A 12,609-nucleotide genomic window follows, 5' to 3' on the forward strand; every position below is an offset into this window, starting at 1 on the left:
CAATTCTTACTCCACGGCTCAAAAGGTTGATTCAAGCCTCACTTTTTATTAAATTGTACATGTATTCAACAATAATATATTAAGTGCTTTCTCTTTGCTCAGAACTAAGTACATACAGAGAGAAGACGTGGTTCATGTCCTTGGTACACTTACAGTCTAATAAGAAGACAAATAGTAAATAAAAATTTTAATCTACTTTTCTTCCTTTGAAAATATTGGGCTACTGGGGTCAACTTACAGATGTCAATTTTTTTTTCTGATGGGTAGCTCCATACCGTAGGTCAGTAATACTTATCACTAGCCAAGGTGACAGGCACATATCCATAAGGACCTCCACCATGGTATCCAGGAGTGATAGCTAATAATGTCCAGAACTACAAATAATTAGTCTGCCTGGATTTCTAATCCTGCCTTCTTATACCTTCTTGTGGAAGTAGGCTGGATCCAAGATTCCCATTATGTGATTATACATGGCCTCCATCAGTTTTCTTTTAACTTTGACCACCTCATCATACCCTACTGCTCTGCACTCTCACTGCATGTATTTTGAACCTGCCTCATCATTATAACCATCTTTCCTTTCATTCAGTCATGTAGTTCTCATTTATTATTGGTTACATTATATGATTAAACTAATGACCAAGTTCCTACTTTCAAAGAGTAAACATAAATGAATACAAAAATAAAAATACCCAAATATTATGATAGAAAGGATTCAGGTAAGGCTAATACAAAAACATATTCAGCAGTGTTTTATACTTTCCAGTGCACACGTTTTTCACCTCCTTGGTTAAATTTATTCCTAAGTATTTTATTATTTTTGATGCTAAAATAAATGGAATTGTTTTCTTAATTTTTTGATAGTTTATTGTTGGTATATAGAAATGCAACTGATTTTTTGTATGCTTGATTTTGTATTCTGCAATTTTACTGAATTTGTTTGTTCATTCTAACAGTTTTGTGTGGAATCTTTGGGTTTTTCTATATATAAGACTGTGTCACTTGCCAACAGATAAACTTACATCTTTCTTTTCTGATTTTGATGCCTTTTATTTCTTTCTTTTGCCTAATTTACTTAGCTAGGACTTCTAGTATTATGCTGAATAAATGTAGCAAGAGTCGTCATCATTGCCTTGTCTTATGTTTCTGGTTTCTTTGTTTTGTTTTGTTTCAAGATCTTATTTATTTATTCATGAGAGACACAGAGAGAGACAGAGACAGAGACAGAGAGAGAAGCTCCTCGCAGGGAGCAAGATATGGGACTCAATCCCCAGACCCTGGATCGTGCCGTGAGCCGAAGGCAGATGCTCCACTGCTGAGCCACCCAGGCATCCCTGGGTATTATGTTTTTATCACAAATAACAGTAATAATAAATAAGGGGACTGGAAAGGGGATGAAAAACCTAAAAGTGATAATAAGGAGGACAGAAGAAAATTTTGGAGGTGATTGATGTGTTTATGGCATAGGAGATGATGGTTTCATGGATATATTATTATCTTCAAGTTCATCAAGTTGTATACAATAAATATGTACAGTTTTTTTAATGTCAGTCATACCTCAATAAATTGGTTTAAACACACACACACAGGATACCTTGGTGGCTCAGCGGTTGAGCATCTGCCTTCAGCTCAGGGCGTGATCCCCGGTCTGGGATCGAGTCCCACATTGGGCTTCTTGCAGGGAGCCTACTTCTTCCTCTGCCTGTGTCTCTGCCTCTCTCTCTATGTCTCTCATGAATAAATAAATAAAATCTTTAAAAAATAAATAAATAAATAAATAAATAAATAAACAAACAAACAAACACACACTAGAATTTAGGTTTAAGTGACTAAAGAGTACTAACTCTGGGAACACCTGCTTTTTAAAAGAAGACTGTGAAAAGAAAACCATCTTTAACCCAAGAGGAAGAATTATCAGTATTATAGTAACTAGGTATCATTGAACTGTGGACATGATTTAGAAGACACTAAGAGAGAGCAACCTTCCTAAAAATAGCTAGCTTAGACAATGTAAATGGCTACATTCTTTAGCAGTTAGTCTACTAACAATCACAAATACGTTCATTCTCTTTCTTCCTCTCAACTAGCCTGAGAAGTATCCAACATCCAGTTGAGGAACAAGAGAGGTACTTTGTCCCTGGGTCAAATGAAAGGTCTCTTCTGCCCCAAAGCCTCCAAGCACCAGCTTCATTGGACATTCCATCCTCCATACTGGCCCGTTCTTAAACCACTTCCACATGGTACAAGGTCTCTTTCCCCTGATCCTATTTCCAGGCCCAGGTGCTTGCTCTTTGGTCATCACAAATGACTTAAACCCAAGAGAGCAGCTTCAGTAATTGGCCTGAGCAGAACACCACCTGTGGCCTATATATTCTTTGGTCTCCATCTGCATCCCCCACTTTTCAGGCCTCTCATTTGAAATTGATTTCTGAACCACCCCTTAGCCGGCTGCAAAGCCCAGGAGTTGGAGGGGGCAGGGAGCACAGGCAGCAGTCATCCCTTTCTCCCTCTTCCCAGCCATATGCCATTGCTCCTGCCTCCTCTCCCTGTATTACTTCTGAAACTCTCCAACTGGGCTCTTGCTCAGCTCATACGTCCCCACTTGCCAGCCTCACTGCCCTCCCCCACTCTATACTTCTTCCTCATTTATAAGCATTTCCATCTAAAAGGGGGAGTTTTTTTCTTTAAAAAAAATCTGAGTTGGGAACACTGCCGATTGTAACTATAGTGATGCATCAATCACGTCGCAATAATTGCACAGCACAGGGTTTCCTGTTAGTGCTGAGCTACCTGCCAGAAAATGGCAGCAATCAGGCTATTGGCAGCAGACAATCAGGCATCATTTGTAATTCTTTCTGGCTGCATGTTTCCCAGTCCAGGAATTGGATGCTAATCAATCAGTTGTCATGGCAACCCAGCATCACACAGCTATCAATACAGGAAAAAGATGGGAGAAATTATGAGGGCAGTGAGCACCGTAATTCCTGGAAGGGAGTGCCAAGTGACCTTACCAGGTGCCAATGCATGAAAAGCAGTACCATGATAAAGCAGGAGACCCCAAGGGTAAACTATCATAAGCAGTCCAGGGAAGAGCTGTTGTCTTAGTCACAAGACTAGAAGCAGGTGGGCAATTTTTAGGTCACCTCATTGTCCTTGGATACCAGCTGAGTTTCCAGGGCCAGGCAATATAGAAGCGGTTTGAGAAAAAAAGACAAGCACTAGTGATAGAAGAGAGAGATCAGTTATTCAGTCAGCCAGCAAATGTTTATGGCGTACCCAATACACATGAGACCCTTCATGTGGCAAATAATTACTGGTCTGGGCCACCCAACATAGACAGCAAGAGCCAACTGGTACTCACACCACTATCTGAGGTGCCAAAAGAGTAGTACAATCTTTGAGTAACACCGTAGAGGAGATCAAAATAGAAACGACCAGTGTGACCCAACATGGTGAAGGCAATGAATCAAAGCTATATGCCAGGACAGACCAAACATGCTCACTTACCTCATATTGAATTCTAACAACATGAGAGGTAGGTTTCACTATTTCTATCTTACCACCGAGGAAACCTCAGCATAGAATGTTGAGTAAGCTGTCCAACGTCACACATTTAGAAGAGCTGGGACAAGACCCAATGAAAGCTCAGGCCTAACCTTCACTCAAAACCATATGGACAGTGGCCACTCTGTAGCTGGCAGACTGGGGAGGTCAGATTCATTCAGATTCTCAGGAGCCCTGATGGCCACATAGTCCAAAGACAAGATTTAGTACAAGATAGATGTATAAACGGCTTTGCTAGCAATTCAGAAACATCCTCCAGAGATATCAGCTCATCTCAGTGTAACCCTAGAGAAGTCATTTATTTCTCATGTCTTCAACTTCCTTTTCTGTAAAATGAGAATAAGAATTCCTATGAAGAATAGTGATATTTAAATGAGAAGGTGTCCATGAGTACTCTTAAGATAGTTCCTGGCCTCAGCAGCTTCTTCATTCTTTTTCTCCTTCCTCAACTCTAGGGTGACAGGGGTATCCTAGATCCTGTGGTACAGATAAGCAGTCTCCTTGAGCAGGGTTAAGAGTTTGTTTTAAAAAGCTTTCTAAGCTTTCCAGAGTGTCACCAGAGCAAGCTGAGAATTTGTTAGCTTCTACATTCTTAGTCTCTGGCCCTGTATTAATTTCAGGGTTCCAGAGAAATAGAACCAATAGGAATATATATGAAGAGACTGATCATAAAGAATTAGCTCACCAAATTATAGAGGTTGAGAAGTCCCATGATCTGCTGTATGTAAGTTGGAGACCCAGGAAAGCCAGTGCTGTGATCCAGTCTGAGTGAGAAAGCCTGAGAATCATGCAGGCTGAGAACAGCATAAGATCAATGCTACAGCTCAAGCAATCAAGTAGGAAAGTAGAATTTCTCCTTCCTCTACCTTTTGTTCTAAACCCAGGTCCTCAACAAATTGGGTGACGCTCACCCACATTGCAGAGGGTGATCTACTTTACTGAATTCACCAATTCAAGTGCTAATTTCATCTGGAAACACCCTCACAGGTATATCCAGAAATGACATTCAGCCTAATATCCCAGCACCTTTTGATCTAGTCATATAAAATAAACCATCACAAGCCTCTCCTACCTGCTCTGTCTTAATCTTTAATCTTTAGGGAGGCTTGGAAAGAAAATCAAATGGTCCCACACAACATGAGCCACCCCTCAGGACCCAGTGCCAAGGCCCCCTCATTTCCATCACGGCAGTAATGTTGTGATGGGATTTTGGCTCATCAAACAATTCCTGGCATAATGCTGTGGCATTGCAGAAATGACACTTAAAACACTGTGAGCACGAATCTAGTTACTAACCAATTAATTTACCAAACTGTTCTTATTAAAGTAATTGCATACTTCAAATGCATTCCTTTAAGCCAGATAATATCCAGGCTTATTTTATGATGCACAGCTTTCTTGCTAAACTCTTTGAACTTCGGTGAAAACGTTTCACAGCCTAAGAAGGGGCTTCCATAAGCAGTGTGGTAGAAAATGCATAGGTCTTGAGTTCTAGTAGTCTTGTTTCTCCTACTAATTGTTAGCTCTATAACCTTGTGCAAATGAGTCCCTGTCTCTGAGCTTCAGACCCCTCGTCTCCACAGTGAACAAGCAGCACTTCCAAGACGGCTTCCTCAGAGCATTACTACATATTCATATAACATCGGCATATACTTATGTACAGTATAAGTAGGTGATTTGGGAAGAATGTATTCAGAGTGAAATGGTCAAAAACAAGTTTGAGAAACTGGGTGAAGCCACGTTTTTCAGGTTTTCTTACTGAATGAGTTCCTAGAGCTTTTTATAGGCTATTGGCATGGGAGATCTAAATGCTAGAGCACCTGGATGGCTGGGGTGGTAGAGTGTATGACTGCTGATCTCAGGGTCATGAGTTTGAGCCTCACATTGGGGGTAGATATTACTTTAAAAAGTAAAATCTCAAGAGGAGGAGTTAAGGTGATGGAGTAGGGACACCCTACGCTTGCCTCATCCCTGGAACACAACTAGATAGTTATCAAATCATTCTGAACACACAAGAAATCAATCTGAAGACTGAGAGAACAAAACTTCAGGTCTCCAAGTAGAAAGGTGACCTCCTTCTGGAAGCTAGGGGATGCAGAGAATTGATTTGGGAGAGATAAGAACTATGGGTACTGTAGAGGTGAAGAAGCCCTGATTATAGAAACTACCACAAGATATTATAAGCAGTGAAGTGCAAAATCTGAAGTTTTAATTTAGGAGTCTGCCACCACTGGGGCTGTGCCAGGATTAAAGGTGCTCCAGTGGGGAACGAGGGTGGAGATCCAGGAGTAGAGCGCATGTTTGGAGGATCCTCTGGGCAGCAAGAAGAACAGATGGGACTAATGTGCTGCACTGTTCCCAGGCATAGGAGCAGGGACTCCAGCTGAGGGCAGCAAGCCTGGGTGCCAGCTCTCTGCTCCACCTTATCATAAACTCTAAAATGCTGTGCAGTTGTGCAACCACTTTCCAGGCACCAGCCACCAAACACCAAAAATGCAGCAAGTCCTCCCCAAGAGGACTGGCATGGATCCATAAACCAGAATTCCTTAAAATTTGGAATTTTGCAACCCTGCTGCATGCCTAGATAAAATAACTTGAACAAAGGAAAAGTGAAGGTAGAGATCTGATGGAAGTTGGGAGCAGAAGGGGGGCAATGGTTTGCTCTTCTACAGTGGGCTCTAGGGCTAGAGAGTTGCTCTGCCATTTTCACCCTGCCCATCAGCACTCAAAGTCTTCAGGGAGCAAAACAGCAACACGTAGTGGAGATGAGAGCCCTCACAACAGCACCCCGCCCCTCCCCTGCACACTTTGCATCTCCACTAGGTCAAGTCCACCTGAGAATCAGTGTAACAAGCCCCTCCCCCAGAAAACGAGCACAAACCTCTTCACATGCACCAAGTTTTCTGATCATAGAGTATTGCAATTAAAGGAGATAAGATCTAACCTCCTTTTTATTTTCTTATTTTTGTTTTTTATTATTCATTTATTTATTTTTATATAATTTATTTTTTATTATTTTTTAAACTTTTATTTATATATATTTGTATATTTTTAGGGTTTTTTTTAATTTTTATTTTTTTCTTTTATTTAGATCTAGCTTCTTTTGACAAGCAGACCAAAACACACGCAAGATCTAGTTTTTTTGTTATTGTGTTGTTGTTGCTGTTGTTGCTGTTGTTTGTTGGGTTTTATTCTGGATAAAATAATAAGACAGGAATTTACCCCAAAAGAAAGAACAGGAAATAGAACTAATGGCCAGGGATTTAATCAATACAGATATAAACAAGATGTCTGATCTAGAATTTAAAACAATAATTATAAAGGTAATAGCTGGGCTTTAACAAAGCATAGAAGACACCAGAGAATCCATTACTGTAGATATAAAAGAACTAAAATCTAGTCAGGCTTAAATTAAAAATGATAAAACCAAGATGCAAACCCAAATGAATGCCATAACAATGAGGATTCACAAAGAAGAGGAATGAATCAGTGATACAGAATATAAAATTATAGAAAATAATGAAGCTGAAAAGAAGAGGGAAGGGAAAGTAATGGATCATGAAGGTAGACTTACAAAGCTCAGCAGCTTATTAAAACAGAATAACATTCGGATTATAGGAGTCCCAGAGGATGAAGAGAGAGAAAATGGAGCAGAAGGTTTATTTAAGCAAATTATAACTGAAAACTTCCCCAATCTGGGGAAGGACACAGGCATTAAAAATCCAGAAAGCACAGATAACTCCCATTAAATTCAGCCAAGTTATATCACAGTCAAACTTTAAAAATACACAAATAAGAAAAGAATCCTGAAAGTGGTAAGAGAAAAAAAAGTCCTTAACCTACAAGGGAAGACAGATCAGGTTCATGGCAGATCTGTCCACAGAAACTTAGCAGACCAGAAGAGGGGGCAGAATGTACTCGACATGCTGAGTAGGAAAAATATGCAGCTAAGTATATTTTATCCATAAGGCTATCATTCAGAATAGAGAGATAAAGAGTTCTCCAGACAAACAAAAGTGAGGAGTTTGTGACGACTAAACTAGCCCTAAAATAAATATTAAGGGGGATTCTTTGAGTAGGGGGGGAAAAGACCAAAAACAACAAAGACTATAAAGGACCAGAGGATATCACCAGAAACACCAACTCTACAGCAAACACAATGTCACTAAATTCATGTCTTTCAATGATTGGTGAAAGTAAATGGACTAAATGCTTCAAACAAAAGACTTAGAGTATCAGAATGGGTTTTAAAATTAAAAAAGCAAGATTTATCTCTATACTGCCTATAAAAGACTCATTTTAGACCTAAAGACACCAGCTGATTGAAGATGAGGGGAAGGATAACCACCTATTATGCTAATGGACAGCAAAAGAAACCTGGAGGAGCCATACTTATATCAGACAAACATGATTTTAAAGCAAAGATTGCAACAAGAGATAAAGAAGGGCATTAGACCATAATTCAGTGGTCCATCCCTTAAGATTTAACAATTGTAAATATTTATGCCACCAACTTAGAAATACACAAATATATAAATCAATTAATAAACATAAAGAAACTCATTGGTAATAATACAATAACAGTAGGGGACTCTAACAATGTGCTTACAACAATGAACAGATTCTCTAAGCAGAAAATCAACAAGGAAATAATGACTTTGAATGACACAGTGTATCAGATAGACTTAACAGATATATTCAGAACATTTCATCCTAAAGCAACAGAATACATATTCTTTTCAAGTGTACATATAACATTCTCCAGAATGTGACCACATACTGGGTCACAAATCAGCCCTCAAAAGTACAAAAAGATCAAGATCATATCATGCATATTTTCTGATCACAATGCTATGAAACTTGAAGTCAACCACAAGAAAAAATTTGAAAAGACCACAAGTACATGGAGGTTAAAGAACATCTTATAAAAAATGGATGGGTTAACAAAGGAATTAAAGAAGAAATTAAAAAGTACAAAGAAGCAAATGAAAATGAAAACACGAAAGTCCAAAACCTTCGGGATGCACAAAGGCAATCCTAAGAGAGAAGTATATTGCAATGCAGGCCTATCTTAAGAAGCAAGAAAAGTCTCAAAAATATAATCTAACGTTACACCTAAAGGAGCTATAAAAGGAACAACAAATAAAGCCTAGAGTCAGCAGAAGAAGGGAAGTAATTAAGATTAGAGCAGAAATAAATGATAATAGAAACAACAAAATGGAAGAACAGATCAATGAAAGTAAGAGCTGATTCTTTGAAAGAATTAATAAAATTGATAAACCCCTAGCCAGATTTATCAAAAAGAGAATGGCTTCAAATACATAAAATCATGAATGAAAGCGGAGAGATCACAACCAACAACCACAGAAAAACAAATAATCATAAGAGAATGTTATGGAAATATTATACGCCAAAAAATTGGTCAATCTGGAAGAAATAAGCAAATTCTTTGAACATAAAAGCTATCAAAACTGAAACAGGAAGAAATAGAAAAATTGAACAGACTCATAACCAGCAAAGAAATTGAATCAGCAATTAAAAATCTCCCAATAAACAAAAGTCCAGGCCCAGATGGCTTCTCAGGGCATTTCTACAAGACATTTAAAGAAGGATTAATATCTATCCTTATCAAACTTTTCCAAAAAAGAGAGAGAGAGAGAGAGAGAGAGAGAAATGGAAGGAAACTTCCATACTCCTTCTATGAGGCCAGCATTTTCTTGATTTCAAAACCAGACAAAGACTCCACAAAAAAAAAAAAAAAAAAAAAAAAAAAAGGAGAACTACAGGCCAATATCCCTGATGAACATGGATGCAAAAATTCTCAACAAGATACTAGCAAATTGAATCCAACGATCATTAAAATAATTATTTACCAAAATCAAGTGGGATTTATTCCTGGCCTGCAGAGGTATTCATTATTCACAAATCAGTCAGTGTGATATGTCACATTAATAAAAGAAAGGACAAAAACCACATGTCCTCTCAATAGATGCAGAAAAAGCATCTATTTGACAAAATACAGCATTCATTCTTGATAAAAATCCTCAACAAAGTAGGGATAGTGGGAACATCCCTCAACATCATAAACATCATATATGAAAGATCCACAGCTAATATCATCCTCAATGGGGAAAAACAGAGCTTTTCCTCTACAGTCAGGAACAACATAGGGATTCCACTCTCACCATTACTATTTAACATAGCACCAGAAGTCTTAGCCTCAGCAATCAGACAATAAAACAAAAATAAATAAATAAATAAATAAATAAATAAATAAATAAATAAATGGCATCCAAATCAGCAAGGAATGAGTCAAACTTTCACTATATGCAGATGACAAAGTACTCTATGTAGGAAACCCAAAATACTTCATCAAAAAATTGCCAGAACTCATATGTGAATTCAGCAAAGTCACAGGATATAAAATGAACGTACAGAAATCTGTTGCATTTGTACACACAAATAATGAAACAGCAGAAAGAGAACTCAAGGAATCAATCCCATTTATAAGTGCTCCAAAAACTTAGGAATAAACTTAAGCAAAGAGGTTAAAAAACAAAGCAAAACAAAATACCCTGTACTCTGAAAACTACAGAACGCTTATGAAAGAAATTGAAGAGGCCACAAAGAAATGGAAAAACATTCCATGTTCACAGATTGGAAGAATAAACATTGTGAAAATGTCTATGCTACCCAAAGCAATTTACCCATTTAATGCAACCTCTATCAAAATATCCTAACATTTCTCACAAAGCTAAAATAAAGAACCCTAAAATTTGTATAGGACAACAAAAGACCCTGAATTGCCAAAGCAATCCTGAAAAAGAAAAAGAAAAACCGGAGGCACCATAATTCCCGACTTCAAACTATATTACAAAGCTGTAATCATCAAGACAATATGGTACTGCACAAAAATAGGCACATAGATCAATGGAACAATATAGAGAACCCAGAAATGGATTAGTTAACCAATAGTTAACTTATATGGTTAACTATTCATCAGCAAAGCAAGAAAGAATATCCAATGGAAAAAGGACATTCTCTTTAGCAAATGGTGTTGGGAAAACTGGACAGCTACATACAGAAGAATGAAACTGGACCACTTTCTTACACCATACACAAAAAATTAATTCAAAATGGGTGAAAAACCTAAATGTCAGGCAGGAAAATCATCAAAACCCTAGAGGAAAACACAGGCAGCAACCTCTTTGACCTTGGCTGTAGGAACTTCTTACTAGACATGTCGCTGGAGGCAAGGAAAACAAAAGCAAAAATTAACTCTTAGGATCTCACCGAGCTTCTGCACAGTGAAGGAAACAAAATAACCAGCAAAACCAAAAGGCAGCATATGGAATGAGAGAAGATATTTGCAAACGCCTTATTGGATAAAGAGTTAGTATCCAAAATTTATAAAGAACTTATCAAACTCAACACCCAAAAAACCCACAAATAATCCAGTTAAGAAATGGGCAAAATATATGAACAGACACTTTCCTAAATAGGACATCCAGATGGCCAATAGACACATGAAAAGATACTCACCATCACTCATCATAAGGGAAATACAAATCAGACCCACAATGAGATATCACCTCACACCTATCAGAATGGCTAAAATTAACAACACAAGAAATAACAAATATTGGAGAGGTGTGGAGAAAGAAAAACCCTCTTACACTGTTGGTGGGAATGCAAATGGGTACAGCCACTGTGGGAAACAGTATGGAGCTTCCTCAAAAAGTTGAAAATAGAACTATCCTATGATCCAGCAATTGCGCTACTAGAATACAAAAATACAGATTTAAAGGGGTACATAAATCCCAATGTTTATAGTGGCATTATCAAGAATAGCCAAACTATGGAGAGATGACTGATGAATGGTGGTAGGTGATAGATATAGATAGATAGATGATAGATAGATAGATAGATAGATAGATAGATAGATAGATAGATAATAGATAGATAGATGATAGGTAATGGAATATTACTCAGCCATCAAAAAGAATGAAATCTTACCACTCTAAAACCGTGGATGGAGCTACAGCATATTATGCTAAGCAAGATAAATCAGTCAGAAAGACAAATACCATATGATTTCATTCATATGTGGAATTTAAGAAACAAAACAGATCAACATATGGGAAGAGGGGAGAGGAAAACAAACTATAAGAGTTCTTAACAATAGAGAGCAAACTGAGGGGTAATGGAGGGAGATAGGTGGGGAATAAGTGATGAGTGATGGGTATTAAGTAGGGCACTTGGTGTGATTAATACTGGGTATTGAACGTAAGTGATGAATCACTGAAACCAATATTGCACTCTATGTTAACTAATTAGAATTTAAGTTAAATTTTGAAGAAAAAGTCCTTAAAGTAACAGTAAATAAATAAAATAAAATGCAGTGCTTTCCATATGTGTCTTCTCTCTAAACATTTTTTTGTTTTGTCACTAAACATCTTTAAAGGCTTGTGTTCCAATGATCAAACTTTAGAAAACACTGAATTAAAGGCTCTCTGAGAAGCATCGTTTGCAGCAGCAACAAGGTAGAAATAAGCTGGGTGGCCACTGCTATTTGCCTTTCCTTCAGGGAATGCTAGGCAGCCTTATGAAGAACAGGGAAGATCCACATGTGTTAACATGGAAAATTTCCAACTTGTTTTATTAAATGCAAAAGGCGAGATGCAAACTTTATAAACTGTTCCCATTTATGTGTGTGTGCTTGAGTGCTGGTGGAGGTGACTTGATACAAAGGTAAATGTGAATGTACAATTATGCATAGAAAATTTCTCAGCATATTGTGAGATATGTGATAAGATACCACAAAGGATCCCTTCCAGAATGGCACTGAGGGTGGGGATAAAGGGCATTTTTAGTTTTCATTATATACCTTTAAGTATCATTCAACTTTATTTTTACCAACTTATGTATTATTTTTATAATTTTTTAAAAAAAACAAATTTCAAAAGCTCTCTGGAAATCTTTTAGGTCAACATTTGTAATTTTGTGGTTTCTTAAGCCCTAAATTGAGGTTAAGTCTGTCTTCTG

At 37.7% G+C, this 12,609-nt stretch overlaps 1 long non-coding RNA gene across 3 annotated transcripts in view; it reads left to right on the forward strand.

Moving 5' to 3' along the window:
- LOC112669789 (uncharacterized) overlaps positions 1-12,609 on the forward strand; it is a 115,461-nt gene that overhangs the window by 35,409 nt on the left and 67,443 nt on the right. The window lies entirely within an intron of this gene.

Source organism: Canis lupus, chromosome 25, assembly GCF_003254725.2.
Source record: "Canis lupus dingo isolate Sandy chromosome 25, ASM325472v2, whole genome shotgun sequence".
In the NCBI taxonomy this organism is placed as follows: Eukaryota; Metazoa; Chordata; class Mammalia; order Carnivora; family Canidae; genus Canis; species Canis lupus.